Genomic DNA, 16,856 nt, shown 5'->3' with positions numbered 1-16,856 from the left:
GAGATGGAATGTCTATGTTCAACCAATTCCTTACATCATAGATTTACATCTCCTCTCCATGTTGAGGACTTGTGTGTGTTTGTGCATGTTGAACAAAACTAAAAGCTGCATATTCTTTCCCCTAATATTCACCATTGGGGTGGCTGGAAATTCTGTTTCTCTATGCACTGACACCAAGTACATTAAGGAAATTTCTCAGGAGAAAAGAACACATAGCGTTTCCAGGATCAGCTACCAGTTTGGCGGCAGGAATCCGAAATGGTGGGTTGTAAACTTGACTATTGCAAGATTCTCTACTCGCTATAGTTTTTGTTTGTTTGTTTTGTCTTGTTTTGCTTTGCTTTTGTGGATCTCCAGGTTACTATAACTTTTGTGACTAGAAGGCTACATGCAAAAATGAATACATCTTTAAATCAGGCCATATTGTGGTATTGTCCTTAATCACCATCATGCCCTAAAGGAAGATTGTGATAAATTGTAGTCAAATATCATTAAGCTATCTTTATTGCCTGAACTTTGAGCTGTTTAATTTTGATCCGTTAGGTTTATGGAGGGTCTTGTTAAAGAGTGTGTATCAGTTTCCTGGAAATTTTTAATCCCAGGAATCATAATAAAACAAAAATGTATCATAATAAAGCTTTATAAAAGTAAAGCAAATGTTTCACTTCTGCTCTGAGAATAAATTCAGCTCCCTCCCTCACATAAGTGGCCAAAGCTGAGCTGCAGCTGACCTGCAGCAGCCCACCAACCTTGGGAAAGGAGCCTATTCTCCATGCACTTCTCTTTGGAGTGGGCAACCTGAAGACAGGAGCTTGGCCTCAAGGAGACAAGTAGGTGGAAAAAGAAGGTGGGAAATGGGGTACAAAAAGAGATGCAACAGACCCAGAGACAAAAACAGTAACACAGATAGATGAAAATAGTCATAAGGAACAGTTACGGACACAAGGAGATGAAGATATGCTAAAAATGTAAATAGAAATTTGGAATTATCATTGCTCTAAAACCATAACTACAAATCTGGGAGAAGAAGAAGATATAACCTAGATTGTCAATTATCAAGTCAGTGAGTTAAACTACCTTATAAAAACAAATTCAGATTCACTCAAATGGATTATTGCAACAAGAAGGAAGGGACTATTGTATTATGGGGAACAATGCAACCGTAAGAGTAGAAACCTCTCTCAAAGGGGTTTTCTTTTATGAGAGTCAACAAGGCTAGAAAAAATATGATCTGAGGGTAGTAGGATATTCAGGAAAAGTTTCCCCTGAGATCAGCAGATTCTTAGAAGGGGTCATTAAGGAGTTTTGTGCTTGGTCAGAAATAAAATGGAACGAACTTCTGATTAACGTTTGGTCAAGTTAGAAAGCCATTTGTTGCCATTGACTTGTGAAAATAAACAGTTCAGCTAAGGCAAAGAATAGAAATTTAAAGGGACTCTGTTTTATTGTAAGAAAAAAAGGAAGGCTGAAGGTGTGACTCAGCAGTAAAGCACTTGCCTAACAAGCCTGAAGCTCTCATTTCAAAGCCAATACAAGATATAATAGTTCAGCATCTATCATCCTAGCTAATCAGAATGTGGAGATATGAAGGACTGCAGTTTCAGGCCATTCTAGGCAAAACATGACAAACACACTTGTCATTATGGTACATACCTGTAATCCCAGCTACATGAGAAAGCATGTTTGTCCAGACCACCAACCTGAATGACAAATATATTTTTCACAAATTGTCTCCACTGAAAAGGTCTCCTTAGTGTTTTACCAAAATGTGATTGACTACCTGGTAGAATTTATCAAATTAGATTTGAGAGGTTTATAAAAAAAACTATGCATCATAACTTGTTTTCTCCTGTTATAATATCTGTGACTGGAGCTAGAAATCTATGTTCTTGTTTGTTGGTTGGTTGGGAGGAGGGGGATTGTTGGTCTTGGGGCTTGAACTCAGGGCCTGGGTGCTGCCCCCTGAGTTTTTCTGCTCAAGGTTAATATGCTACCACTATGTGCCACAGCTCCACTTCCAGTATTCAAGTGGTTAATTGAAAATAAGAGTCTCATGGGCTTTGAACCGCTATCCTCAGATCTCAGGCTCCTGAGAAGCTAGGATTACAGGCATAAGCTACCAGCATACAGCAGGAATCTATGTTGAAAAGTACTCAGCTGGTAGAGTGTGAGACAGAAAGCAAAAGCAGCAGGTACCAAGTCCAAGTCCCAGTCTCAGACATTTTAAAAAAAGATTTCTTTTTTTTGGGGGGGTGGGGTGGGGTCCAGTCGTGGGGCCTGAACTCTGGGCCTGGGCTCTGTCCCTCAGCTCTTCAGCTCAAGGCTAGTGCTCTACCACTTGAGCCACAGTGCCACTTCTGGCTTTTTTCTTTTTGCTTATGTGGTGCTGAGGAATCAAACCCAGGGCCTCACGCATGCAAGGCAAGCGCTCTACCACTGAGCTACCTTCCCAGCCCCCCAAAAAATGATTTCTATGCAAACTACCTAGAAATAACTAAGATTGAAAACAACTATACTAAAATAGTAATTCATATTTTTAACTCATAACTGGCTTAAAAACAAGCCTAACTTCCAAATATTTAAATATGCTAGCTGAATCAGGTATTAAGGTAAGGCAATATATACATATATATATGTATATATATATATATATATATATATATATATATAGTCTTTAACAAGTCTGTTGGTTTGCTGCATTGTTTTTCTTTGTTTGAATAAACCCGTGCCTTTCTGAATCTGTCTCCATAATAGACTAAAACACTGCAATAAGCAAATTTTTCTTGCATTTAAAAGTATGAGCAAGTCATCCACCTTTAACATACAAGCCCTTCTCCATGGAAAAATAGCAGGACTGACAGCTAAGGAACATTTTTGCTCCTACGGCTTCATCTCCTTATTGCTTGTCTCCCTACTTCATCCTCATTGACACAATCTCAGCAAAAGCCCTGAAACATGTGAGGTTATAAATAGTGTGTGTGTGTGTGTGTGCGTGTGCATGTGCGTGTGCGTGTGTGTGGTGCGTGTGTGTATGTGTTCATGCATGTGCCTGCACTTATCCTGGGACATAAACTCTGGGCCTGGGCTCTGTCCCTGAGCTTTTTTTGCTCAAGGCTAGTGCTCTACCACTTGAGCCACAGTGACACATCTGGCTTTTTCTGTGATTAATTGGAGATAAGAGTTTCACAGACTTTCCAGGCCAGGTTAGATTCAAAATGCAATCCTCAGATCTCAGCCTCCTGATAAGTGAGGACAGGTATTAGCCACTGGCACCTGGCTGCACTTTTTTTAGAAACTATCAAAATAAATACTTGATGTATTTCATCCTTCTTATAACTGACAATGTTGCTTTTCTTGTGACTGCACATCACATACCAAGATGTATTATATTCATAAACTGCTTTGTTAAATGACAATTCCTTTGCACAACTATTTCAAGATAATAAGATAAAATACTTTTAAAAGAATTTTCTCATAGACACTCTGGCCTAGAAAAAGGGGTTCCTAGTATATGCCTTAATTGAAAATAATAAATGTAGCTATCGCCTTCTTGGAAAAATATTAACATATGTTCTGAACTACCTAGCAAATATTAATCCTTAACAGAAATTATTTTAGTGGGCTCAATAATATAAGGACTTGATCACTAACAGGTGCAAAATACATGAACTGATTTCTATGTTGACCTTTCTCTAGTCAATGTAAAGTCTTAACTTGTTCCATTTGTTTGACATAGAAGAACAAATGTCACATACTATGTGGGAACTGAACACTCAGAAGGCATGTCCCTTAAGGTACAAATTAGTGCTCCCAAATCAATTATAGATAATTTTTTTTGGTCCGATCGTGGGGCCTGAACTCTGGGCCTGGGTGCTGTCCCTCAGCTCTTCAGCTCAAGGCTAGCGCTCTACCACTTGAGCCACAGCACAACTTCCGGCTTTTTTCTTTTTGCTTATGTGGTGCTGAGGAATCGAACCCAGGGCCTCAGGCATGCAAGGCAAGCGCTCTACCACTGAGCCACCTTCCCAGCCCCATAGATAATATTTTTTTCTTGAAAACTTAATAAAAGGACACAAGCTTCCCCTGTGGAAGGTCATCTTAAAGTATTATCTTCAGGGACTGGGGCATGGCTCAAGTAGTGGAGTGCAAGTGCAAGTTCCTGAATTCAAACTCCAGTATCACCAAAAAAGAAAAGAATGTCTTCAGATATGTTTCACTCTTGCAAAGATAGCCAGCTGAACTTACTAGGTGCAGAATGAGGTGAGTCAAATAGTGTAATGAAAACCACTCTGATCTCCCCACCCCCACTCCCAGCTTCAAGAGCCAGCACACATTCATCCAAATAAGAACCTGGTGAGCTAGTGGACACAAATATTAAGAATTTGTTCTCCTCCCTACATGCACTAGATCTTAAAATATTATCTATATCTGTTACATTAATAACTCAATAGAAGCCTTAGGAGGAAACTCTGCTGCAGCTTACATTCTACCTTTTTGGTTCCTTCCCTGTCTACTGCGTTGTGGATGTCTATGGAATTTGAGAAAGAGGATGGGTCTCCTTTGGTAAGAACCTCCATATTTCCTTGTATTTCCTTCTTTTCTCATTGATATAACCAAAATACCTGAAATGACAACTTAAAGAAGGAAAAATTAATATTGCTTACAGTTTTAGAGGGTCCAGTCCATAGATGCTTGGATCCATGTACTGGTAAAAACAAAACAATTGCAGATGCCTGTTTGTAGAGGAATTTCTCTCCCTCGTGGAAAACAGGAGATAGGTCAAATCAGGAAATGGCTAAGGTGAAATATGCCCTTCAAAGAGACACTTCAAGTAAATAAATCACTTCTTCCACTTAAAAGTTTACCTTCTAAAGTTTCCATCATCTCTCAAAATAATGCCATCAACTAGGGACCAAGCATTCAACACATGAATCTGTGGGCAACTTTTCATCCAAACCCTAACACCCCTACAGGAAAGAATCTTCCTTTGTGGAGAAAACAAAACAAAATAAATCCCAGGACTTGCCAAAAATTGGTTAAAAATATATACAACATCTCTTTTTAACCTCAGTCTGTACCGAAATAATGAAAATCATTCTTCATGATATAGACATATCCATAGCTTCTTTCTTTCTTTTTTTGCCAGTCCTGGGGCTTGAACTCAGAGCCTGGGAGCTGTCCCTGAGCCTCTTCGTGCTTAATGCTAGTGCTCTACCACTTGGCCACAGTATCACTTCCAGCTTTTTCCGAGTTGTCTGTTGAAGATAAGAGTCTCACAAACTTTTCTTCCTGGACTAGCTTCCAACCGTGATCTTAGATCTCAGTCTCCTGAGTAGCTAGGACTACAGGCATAAGCCACAGGTACCTGACTTATAGCTTGTCTTTATAAACTTATGGCAGAAGAATTTAGATGATAAACTACTTGTGAAATTTAACCTACTGGATCAGGATCCCTGGCTATAGCTCTGGTATGTAGGTTCAAGTTATAGTACTAAGGAAAAAGGCACAACTTTAATTCAAGTTATCTGCCCTGATCATTCTTTACTCATTCAAGGCAAGAGTCTATATCTCGTCATCATAATACAGGAGCATGTTGTATTTGAATCCATGAAGGAGAATAGGGTAACAAAGAGATTATATTCTGAAGAGAGAAAGAGAGACCACTGGGAATCAAGAAAGAGACAAGACAGTTGAAAAGCATGGAAAAACACAAAGACTTGTAAAGACAACCTGCAGCTGCATCCTTTGCTCCCTGTAGGGAGATGCAAAGCCAAAGGCACAGAGTAAACCAGATGAACCTGGTGTTAAACACTGTTCTAATTACAGGATAATCCCATACATCCTGCAAGCCTTAAACTCAGTTCAGGGACTTGGTATGATTGTGACTGCTTCTGCATAGCAGGCTAGTTTTATAAAAGAAACATATATTGTCACTTCCTTTATCTCAGAGAGCTAAAATGAGGAATCATTTTGAGAAAGGGCCTGTTATTACAGACTGAGCTGTTTTGGGCACTTATAAACAACAAACAAACATGGCTCCATGACTCATGAGATACCTTGCCATAGTGTTTGCATGGGATATGGCTTAAGAGTTGGATGATTAAGAGACAGATGTGAAAATGGCCAACAGACACATGAAAAATGCTCAACATCTCTGGTCATAAAGGAAATGCAACTCAAAACAACACTAAGATTCAACCTCACCCAGTTAGAATGGCCGTTATCAAGAAAACAAACAATAACAGATTCTGGTGAGCCTAAATGCACTGTTGGTGAGAATGTATACTTGTTCAACCACTTTGGAAAGCAGTGTGGAAGTTCCTCAAAAAATTAAGCATAGAACTACCCTTATAACCCAGCAATTCCACTCTTGGGTATTTACCCAAAAGATTACAAACCAGGATGCAGTAAAGCCACTAGCACAACCATGTTTATTATAGCACTATTCACCATAGCCAATGTATAGCATCAGCCCAGATGTCCCTCAATGAATGAATTTATCAAGCAAATATGACATATATATACACAATAGAATGTTACTCACCCATTAGAAAGAATGGTATTGTACCAATTATAAAGAAATGCAAAGACTTGGAAAAAATATGTTAAGTGAAATAAGCCAGGTCCAAAGAGACAAAGGATCCATGTTGTCCCTTATATGTGAAAGCTAGATTTAGTTTACACACTCATAAGTAAATACATTGGGTGGTAAGCAAATGTATACAAATATATTAATTGAAATACGATTGATTCAAGGGAGATTTCAAATAGTGTAATTCGTTAGAAAGCCAAAATCAAAGTTGAGCAAAATAAAACATCAGGAAGGAGGTACTAGAAAGAGGTGAAGTGGGGGTCAAAAGGAAAAGGGCAGACAAATGAAGAGGAGGAAAATAGAGATAAGAAATCAATCTACACTCTACAAAATTAAGAACAGTGAGAGGAAGGGGTGTGTAGGAGAGGGATGGATGAGGGTGTTGAAAAAGGTGACATTAATCAAGATATAATATATTCATAAACTGCTTTGTTAAATGGCAACTCCTTTGTACAACTACTTATAGATAAAAATTTTATAAAAGATATTCTATCCATTCATCTACTGAGGGGCATCTGGGTTGGTTCCATATCTTAGCTATGGTAAATAATGCTGCAATAAACATAGTTGTGCTGGTGGCTTTAGTATGGTCTTGTTTGTGATCATTTGGGTAAATGCCCAAAAGTGGTATTGCTGGGTTATAGGGGAGCTCTATGTGGAGTCTTTTGAGAAACCTTGCCCATGTAAGTGTAACCCATCTGTATGGTATTTTCACAATAAAAAAAAGATATTCAAGAACAAATCATGTTAGGGAGGTAAGCCATGCTCAGAGATACCGTGTTTTCTCTCATACATGGAAGCTAGATCTAAAATACACCAGGACATGATAAATTATACAAGACTCTGGATACTCACACATAGTAAAACCAAAGGAAATACTCTTAGGGAAGGAAGCCAAAACATAATGCCTCTGTGCCTCTGATCATATAAAAAATATTTATTGAAATGAATTCCAGGAAATAGAAACAAGAGGGTTTTTTTATCTTTTTGTCTTGTTTGTTGATTTGTCTTCCGGGGGGCAAAGAGGGCAGAGAAATGGTGGGCAAAGTGTAAACAAATGCACCAGTATCACTCACTAGATACTATTTTGAAAATGAACTATACAACTTATGAGTAGGAAGGGGAAGGAAAAACTGGGAAGGGGTGATGTTGTTCATAAAGATGTTGTTCATTTGTTACTTGACTTAAGAAATACTAAGCCCTGTGTATATTACTTTTACAATAATAATTAATTAATTAATTTACATTCTCTTAAGCAAAAAAATTCATATGAATTTTTAAAGGAGAGGAAGTAGGGCAGTCTGATAAAAGAAACATCTTTTTAAAAATGTGTCACTCTACAGAGTGACTTGTACTCCTGCATTTAATCTGCTTGGGTATGGTTCCCGGATATGTAAAATGCAGAAACACTTTACCTGCTGTGGTAGAGACTTTGCTATGTGCTCACAAAACTATTTTCTTCTGCACATGAAGCTAATCTACATTTTTCAGGTGTCAGGGAATTTTGATTGAATTAGCTAGAGAAACGTGGGTGGAAGTGATTTACTTCGATGACTTATCTAAACCTTAAAACTTCCTCTGGGATGCTCTATATGCTCTCTCTTCCTTGTCTTCTGCCTGGACTCAAAAGATTAAGAGAATTCTGAGTTTCTTTTTTTTTAAATGGGGGGGGGAACTCTCTAGATCCATATTGTCTAACATGCTAACACTCCTACCTAGTCTAAGCTGAGATCGACTGTGAGTGTGAAATGCATACTTTATTTCAAAGACTTCATGTGAAAAAAAGAACTTAAATATCTTATTAGTAATATTTATATTGATTACATGTTAAATAGCAATATTTTGGACAAATTGGGTTAAATAAAAGATATTGGTTTTTTGTTTTTTTTTAAGAGAGATGGCTGTGGAGAAGGAAAAGGTCTATTGGACCCACTGAGACGTTTAGGCAGCAGGAAGTCTGGGCAGTGACAGGCATTGGTGATAGGCATCTCCACTTTCCTAGTGAGAAAGAACTACATTACCTAAGGATCATTGCAGAAACATAGCACCACCAAGTCCATGGCTGGCACAGTGCCTGGCCCCTAGGAGGTAACCACTTGCTATATGTGTTTGCTGCCAGCAGGACTAAGAGCTCTGAACCCAGGTCTAGAAAATCATGTGGCTCTTCAGCTTCCTCTCCTACATTCCCAGAACGGGGAATTGCAAGGCCATGTCTGAAAACACTGACACTAATCTCTGGAATCTGTGTGTGTTTGCTGTCAGGCAATACTGACAGCTCTGTGTCTAGAGCCCATGGATCACATGATTATTTTCAGCCCCTGCCTCCAACAGAATAGTGATCTGCTATGGTTTCAAGAAGAAATGTCAATAACAGATGTCTGGTTTGATACCAGACTAAGATGGTTTAACACCAACCAAGAATACAACTATATAAATTCGAAAATTGATATAGATGCAATAAATTTTCAAATAAGATAAGCACTCAATTGCTATCTGGAAAATTAGGTATTATTTCCATTTGACATGGCAACAATTTCTAAAATCCAAGAGGTATACAGATCTCCTTGGTTTGAATTACTCTTCCAAAGACAAATTTATATTAAGAAGAGACCAGAAAGAGTTAATGGCTAACCTTTTCAAAGATTAGATAATAGTCGTAATAATTATACCATATAATAATTATTATTTATGGTATTGGGATTTGAACTCATGGTTTCACACTTGCAAGGCAGGTGCACTAGCACTTGACCTATGCCCTCAGCAATTACTCTTATGTACATATTTCTAGTTGGACAGATATTTCTCTTTAATGTGAAAGAAAAAATCTCATATTTTTCTACTCTGCTAGTAGTTTTTCATTTTAAGAACTCCTGTGTTTTTTGGCATATGGTTCTGTTATGTAATTATATACCATTAAAAAACAGCTGGCCTTATGAATGTTCATAGTTTTCTGATTTATTGGAGCACATATTTTTCAAATCCTTTAATTTTATAATTATAGTATCTATGGTAATTTCCACATTTTACATACCATTTTGGTAACTGGAGTCTTCTTAATTTTTGTCAGTTTGGTTGTCCTTTCCTAAAATCTAATTTTGAGTAGTGTTGATTTTCTCATTATTTTTCTATCCTTATCTCTATTCCAATATTTACTATTTCCTACCCTCCACAGTCTTCAAGTGTATTTTCACTTGTGTTTCTAGTTGTGTTTTGCTTTGCTTTGTTGCATTCTGAGGACCAAACTCAGGACATCATGAATGCTAAGCAAGCCCTCTCATACTAAACTCACCCCAGCCTGTATTCAGTTCTTCAAAGTAGATTATTGATTTGATATATTTTCTCTTTTTAATACAGATATTTCCAATTATAAACTTCCCCTGAGAATTGATTTCACTTTATTTACAAGTTTGGGCATGTTGTCCTTCATTTGCCTTCATTCGCCAAGACCCATCAAGTTTTTGTGGTGATTTCTACTTCTTAACATATTATTTGTTTAAAAACATGTTGAGGGCTCAGTGGTAGAATGGTTGCCTAGTATATATGAGGCCCGAGGATCAATTTTTCAGTACCACAAAGCAAAAAACAGATAAAAATTAAAAGAAAAGTGGCCATTAAAAAAAGAAAAGCATGTTGAGCAGGCACAGTGACATAGATCTGTAATCCTAATACTCCAGTTTGAGATTGGAGGTTTACAATTTTGAGAAAGGACCCTGTCTCAAAAGAAGAAAAAAAGGTGTGATGTTTAACTTCCATATACTTGTAAATACTTTTGATTTTTCTCTTGTTTTTTTTTTCTTGTTTAATTTTATTGTGCATAAGGTGGAAACTTTTAAGCTTTTTATGACTTCAGCTTTGAAATTTTATTGAAACTTGTCTTACATCTTCCATATGGAGAACATGCTATGTTCTCTATAGAAGAAAGTGTGTATTTAGTTGGGTGAGACACTGTGCATACATCTGCCAGGTGTCATTAGAGTGTTTTTCAAGCCCTTTATTTCCTTATTAATCTCCTGACTCATTTCATTCATTATTGAAACTGGATTACAGTAGTCTCCAACCATTATTGTAGAACTGTCCATTTCTCCATTTAATTTTCACAATTTGTGCTTCACATAATTATCTTTTCATAGCTTGACATTTTATCGTTTAATATCTTCATTTTCCTTTTAAAATAATTTTTGGTTTAGCCAAGTGCCAGTGGCTCATGTAGCTACTTAGCAGACTGAGATCCTTGGATTATGGTTCAAAGGCAGTCCCAGCAGGAACATCCATGACACTCTTAGCTCCAATTAACTACCAAAAAGCTGGCAGTGGAGTTGTGGTTCAAGTGATAGAGTACTAGCCTTGAGAACAAAAACCTCAGAGACAATGCCTAGGCCTTGAGTTCAAGCCCCACACAATATTTTTATTTTTATTTTATTTCAAGTAAATTTGTTTGATATAATAATATATAATATATATTGATATATCTTATCTTTTTGTTGCTATTTGCCTGGAATACCTTTTTCCATCTTTCCATTTTGATCTACTATAGCTTCAGTTCTAAATGAGTCTTTGTAGACAGCATATAGTTGAAACTGTCCATTCTGTCTAGTCCATTCTGCCACTTAACTAAAGAAATTAATTCACTTAAATCAAAGCAATTAATGATAAAGGATCTATCACTGGCATTTTGCTGCTTGTATCTCCACTGTTCCATTCAGTAATGGTTGCTTCTATATTTTAGGGTACCATTTTAACTTCTAATTTCCTTCTGAATTTTTATGGTTCCATTTTGATTCCTAATGCCTTATTCTTTTCTAATTTTACATTGACTGTCCTGAAGCTTACACTTAACTATTTAAACTTGTAACAATCTATTTTAATACCATAGTAAAGCAAGGTCTAGTAGTGTGCACCTGTAAATCTCAGCACTCAGGAGGTGAGGCAGGGGGATCAAGAGGTTGAGGCAAGGCTAGACTATGTTGTGAGTTCCCAGCTGGTGTGAGCTATATAGTGAGAACCCCCATAAAAAAAACAGCTTCCAGATTCTCTGCTTCTATACACCGGTAGCTTCCTCATTTATGTCAGTGTTGTCACAAACTGAACAAATTATAGGCACATTAACATAGATTTTTAACATTTTACATGTATTCTTTTAGTCATATTTAGAAATAAAAAGGAATCACAAACCAGAAACACAACACTGGGTTATATATTTTCCTAAACAATTGCCTGTGTGTTCATTGTTTCATTATGACCTCAAGTTACTGAATATGCTGAAAATGAAGCATAGTGTCTTTCATTTCCACCACTTGCTTTATATTTTCTACCTGGTTATAGTCTCCCTTAGTATTCATTTATATGGGGATGTTAATTTCCTATATTCAATTTTTGGAAGGTAGTTTCACCAGATAGAAGATTCATGGTAGATGGTCATGTTTGGGGGGTTTTATGTTTTTGTTTTGTTTTGTTTTTTGCTGTTCCTGGGGCTTGAACTGAGGGCTTGGACACTGTCCTTGAGCCTCTTTGTGCTCAAAGCTAGCACTCTACCACTTGAGCCACAGCACTACTTTCTGGTTTTTTTCTGAGTTGTTTGTTGGAGATAAGAGTCTCATGGACTTTTCTGCTGAGCTGGCTTCAAACCACAATCCTCAGATCTCAGCCTCCTGAGTAGCTACGATTATAGGTGTGAGCCACCGGTGCCCCGCTTCCACTACGTTGTTTTTTTTGTTTTTTGTTTTTTTAAGATAAGGTCTCAAGTTATAATTGGGGCTGGCCTTGGACAGCAATCCTCCTACCTATGCCTTTTGCGTAACTGGGGTAAAAGTGTGAACCAACACATCTGGCTTGTTTGTTGAGATGAGGGTCTCACTAACTTTTGTCCAGGCTTCCCTCAAACCATAATCCTTCCAATTGCCTCCCAAGTAACTGGGATTACAGATACGTGTAGCTATGCTAAGCTTCCCCACCCCCATTTGAGACAGACATTTGCTATGTAGCCAGGCCTGTTTTAGAACTGGTTTTGTGGTCCTCCTGACTCATTATTGGCAAGAAATGCTATGCCCTGCTACTTTATTCTCATTGAAGATTCTCTGGACAAATCACTTCTTTCTCTTTATAACTATTTCATGAGTCTCACTTTATATTTGGCTTTCAAAATTTTTGATTAAAATATATTTCAAAATAGAAATCTGATGTTTGCTTTTCTTGGAGTTTATTGGGCTCCTAAAATGGGTAGACTCACGTCTCTTACCAAATTGCTAATATTTCACCCAAGTTGAGTATATTTAGTTGATTATTATTATGCAGTTGCACAAAGGGGTTAAAATTCCATAAGTCAGGTTATGAGTACAATGCTTCTTAATGTCCTGCTCTTTCCTTCCTTCTGCCCCATTTTCCCCTCCTGTCCCTACCTTGAAGTTACATGGTTCATTTTCTACATAATATACACTTAAGAACTGTATTTTCTTACCCTCAACTCCTGTTCCCCCCAAAACACACTATATTTAGGGTTTTTAAATAAACACACAAAAGCCATACAAATAATGGATGACCATGTGATATGTTATATAATGGTCAAATCAGGGTAAGGCTATCTGTCTCCTGACACACCATTTCTTTCTGATGAAAACATTCAAAATCACTCCTGCGAACTTTTGAAATAAAAAGTAATTTCATTATATATAATCACCCTACTGTGCAATAGAATGTCAATATATTTCCCCTCCCTAACTGTAACTTAGTACCCCCTGATCAACCATACCTATCCTTCCATTTCCCATACATTACACCCAGCTTATGATAACAACTCTTCTCTCAAATTCTGAGACCTTTTTAGATTTCATGTGAAATGTCACACAGCATTCATCTTTCCATGGCTGGCTTATTTCATTTAAATATTGCCTTGCAGTTGAACCCACATTTCCAAAGCAAGATTTCATTATTCTTTCTGGATGAGTAATACCACATTGTGTATACATACAACTTTTCTTAGTCTGTCCCTTCCAAAACACTTGTTTCCATTTCTTACCAGCTGCAAATAATATGGCCATAAATATGAGAATATAAATATCTCTTCAAAATATTGATCTTGTTTCCTTTGGATATTACCCAGAGGAGGAATTACTGGATTGTATGGGACTTTTATGTGCAATATTTTTGACAAACCTATATATTATTTTCTTTCTAGCCTTATTAATTTAATTCTCACTAACAGTGTGTAAGATTCCGTTTTTTCACTTCCTCACCAACACTTTACCTTTTGTTCTGTTACCATTCTAACTACAGTAAGGTGATACCTCAGATTTGTTTTGCATTTCTCTGTCAGTCATGTTGAACACTTTCAATAGTGCAAATAGGGCTTGTCATGTGACTCTATGTAGAGCACCTGCCTAAAGCATGAGGACTTGAGTTTAAACCTCACAAAAAAAAAAAAAAAAAAAAACTGAAATCGACATCCTTTTTTGTTCCAAATCTTAGGAAGTTGTCAGCTTCTCCTTCATAAATGTCATGTTATGAACACCTTGTATGTGGCCTTTATTATGCTTAAGTATTTTCCTTTTATACCCAATGTGCTCAGAGTTTTTGTCATAAATCATGGTCATATGGGGTTTTTGTATTTCACCCTGATGTAGTGTATCATTTTTATTGAATCATATACCTTGAGCTATCCTTGAGTTTCTGGGACGAACTACCCTTGATCAGGGTGAATACTCTTATGTAATATAATGTTAAATTCAGTTTTCTAGTATTTTACTAAGGAGTCTCATTTGTGTTAACTAGGAATGTGTTAACTAGGAATTTCTTTCTTGTGTCTTTATCTGGTTTTGGTATCAGGGCAATACTGAAATTATAGAATTTGGAAGAGCTTTCTCCTCAATGTTTTGGAATTATTTAATTATTGAATCTACTTTTATAACTGTAACCCTTCTATACATCACCTTTATAATAATAATAACTTGTTCTAGAAATAGTTGGATCTGCCCGGTGCCGGTGGCTCTCACCTATAATCCTAGCTACTCAGGAGGCTGAAATCTGAGGATCGCGGCTCAAAGCTAGCCTGGGTAGGAAAGTCCATGAGACTCTTATCTCCAATAAACCACTAGAAAACCAGAAGTGGTGGTGGCTCAAGTGGCAGAGTGCTCGCCTTGAGCTGAAGAGTGCAGGAACAACGCCCAGGCCCAGAATTCAAGCCCCACGACCGACCAAAAAAATAAAATAAAATAGTTGGATCTGACGGCATAGCTCAGTAGTAAGAGCACCTGTCTTATAAGCATAAGGTCGTAAGTTCAACCCCAGTACTGTCAACAATAATAATAACAATAATTAGTTCTTCCCTAAGTGATTGGTAGACTTTACCAATGAAGATGTCTGTGCCTGGATTTTCTCTCATGGTAAACTTATTACTGATTTAATCTTGTTACAATTAGACTAGTCAAGTTTTCTGATTCTTCATGATTCCATTGTAGTAAAGGGTTAGTTCATAAGAATATGTCCACAGACTGGGAAGGTTGCTCAGTGGTAGAGCGCTTGCCTTGCATGCATGAGGCCCTGGGTTCGATTCCTCAGCACCACATAAGCAAAATGAAAAAAGCTGGAAGTGGCGCTGTGGCTCAAGTGGTAGAGCACTAGCCTTGAGCTGAAGAGCTGAGGGACAGCACCCAGGCCCAGAGTTCAGACCCCACGACAGGACCCCCCCCCAAAAAAAAAATATGTCCTTTTCTTTGAAACTGTCAAAATTTTGGTATATATCTGTTCATAAAAGTATCCAGTTGAAGCCGGGCGCTGGTGGCTCACACCTGTAATCCTAGCTACTCAGGAGGCTGAGATCTGAGGATCGCGGTTCAAAGCCAGCCCAGGCAGGAGAGAACATGAGACTCCTATCTCCAATAAACCACCAGAAAACCGGAAGTGGCGCTGTAGCTCAAGTGGTAGAGCGCTTGCCTTGAGCTGAAGAGCTGAGGGACAGCGCCCAGGCCCAGAGTTCAAGCCCCACAACTGACAAAAAAAAAAAGTATCCAGTTGAGCCAAATACCAGTGTCTCATGCTTGTAATCCTAGCTACTCAGGAGGCTGAGTTGAGGATCAAGATTCAAAACCAGCCCAGCCAGGAAGATCCATGAGAAACTTATCTCCAACTAACCACCAAAAAGCTGGAAGCTCAAGTAGTAGAACCAAGGCCCTGAGTTCAAGCCCCAGGAGGGGTACAAAAAAATCTGTTTATTATCCAGGAATAATGGTTTACACCTGTAATATTACCTACCTTAGGAAGCTGAGATTTGTGAATTTCAGTTTGAGACTATCTCCAATTAACTAGTCAAAAGCCAGAAATGGAGATATGACTCAAGGTGTTAGAACACCAGCCGTTAGTAAAAACTATGAGCAAGAGCTTGAGGCTCAGATTCTAAGCTCCAGTACCCAGTATCCACCGCTCCACCCACCTTACCTCACCACCGTTCATACATCATTCTTAATATGTTTTGATTTTTTTTTTTTTTTTTTTTTTTTTTTTTTTTTTTTTTTTTTGCTGGTCGTGGAGCCTGAACTCTGGGCCTAGGCGCTGTCCCTTAGCTCTTCAGCTCAAGGCTAGTGCTCTACCACTTGAGCCACAGCACCACTTCCGGCTTTTTCTGCTTATGTGTTGCTGAGGAATCAAACCCAGGGCCTCATGCATGCAAGGCAAGTACTTTACCACTGATCCACCTTCCCAGCCCTGTTTTGAATTTTTGATGTTCTATTTTACAGCTTTCTATATTGTTCATTGCTTAACATGTAAACATCACTATTTTCATTTGTCAGTGTTTGAGATGTAAGTTTTCAAACTAAAGTTGGTACACCATGTTTACAATATCATTCTCAACTTCTCCATAAAATTACTTTTTACCAGTGTTATACACCTTCTCATGTTTTTCCTTATTCATCAGTATCTCTTTCAGACTGAAGAACTTCTTTTAGCATTTTTGATATAACAGATTCTATGTTGACAAACTCAGGTTTTGTATGTGTTTTGTAAGCATAACTTATTGTTGGACTGGTTTTGAGTTTCTGTTTTTTCTTCAGCATGATGAACCACATCCTACTTCCTCCTGACATACAAGGTATGTGCCTTTCCTTCTAGAAGAAGTAACTATTTTTAATTTTCTGAGCCTGTGGTCTCTGCTGCTGTTTTTACTATTAAATAGTGTGCTGTTACTGTTTCCGAACTGAAAGACTCTCTGAGTCCAAGCTGGTTACACATACCAATTGATAATATTTAAGATGGACTTGGGGAATGCCTTCAAAAG

General features: G+C 37.8%; 1 protein-coding gene across 2 annotated transcripts in view; it reads left to right on the top strand.

Annotated features, from left to right (window-relative positions):
* Positions 1-702: 702 nt before the first annotated feature.
* LOC138836488 (interferon-induced very large GTPase 1-like) overlaps positions 703-16,856 on the top strand; it is a 30,423-nt gene continuing 14,269 nt past the window's right edge. Inside the window, exons 1-2 of one of the 2 annotated variants that reach the window (XM_070035221.1) lie at positions 703-830; positions 16,633-16,670. The gene's annotated coding sequence lies outside the window, so the exon portion shown is untranslated. The remainder of the gene's footprint in view (positions 831-16,632; positions 16,671-16,856) is intronic. The other variant, XM_070035220.1, reaches the window with a different exon arrangement.

Source organism: Dipodomys merriami, unplaced genomic scaffold (genome assembly GCF_024711535.1).
Source record: "Dipodomys merriami isolate MVZ:Mamm:240054 unplaced genomic scaffold, mDipMer1.0.p SCAF_25, whole genome shotgun sequence".
Classification (NCBI taxonomy): Eukaryota; Metazoa; Chordata; class Mammalia; order Rodentia; family Heteromyidae; genus Dipodomys; species Dipodomys merriami.
This window is presented reverse-complemented; position numbering and strand designations above follow the sequence as displayed.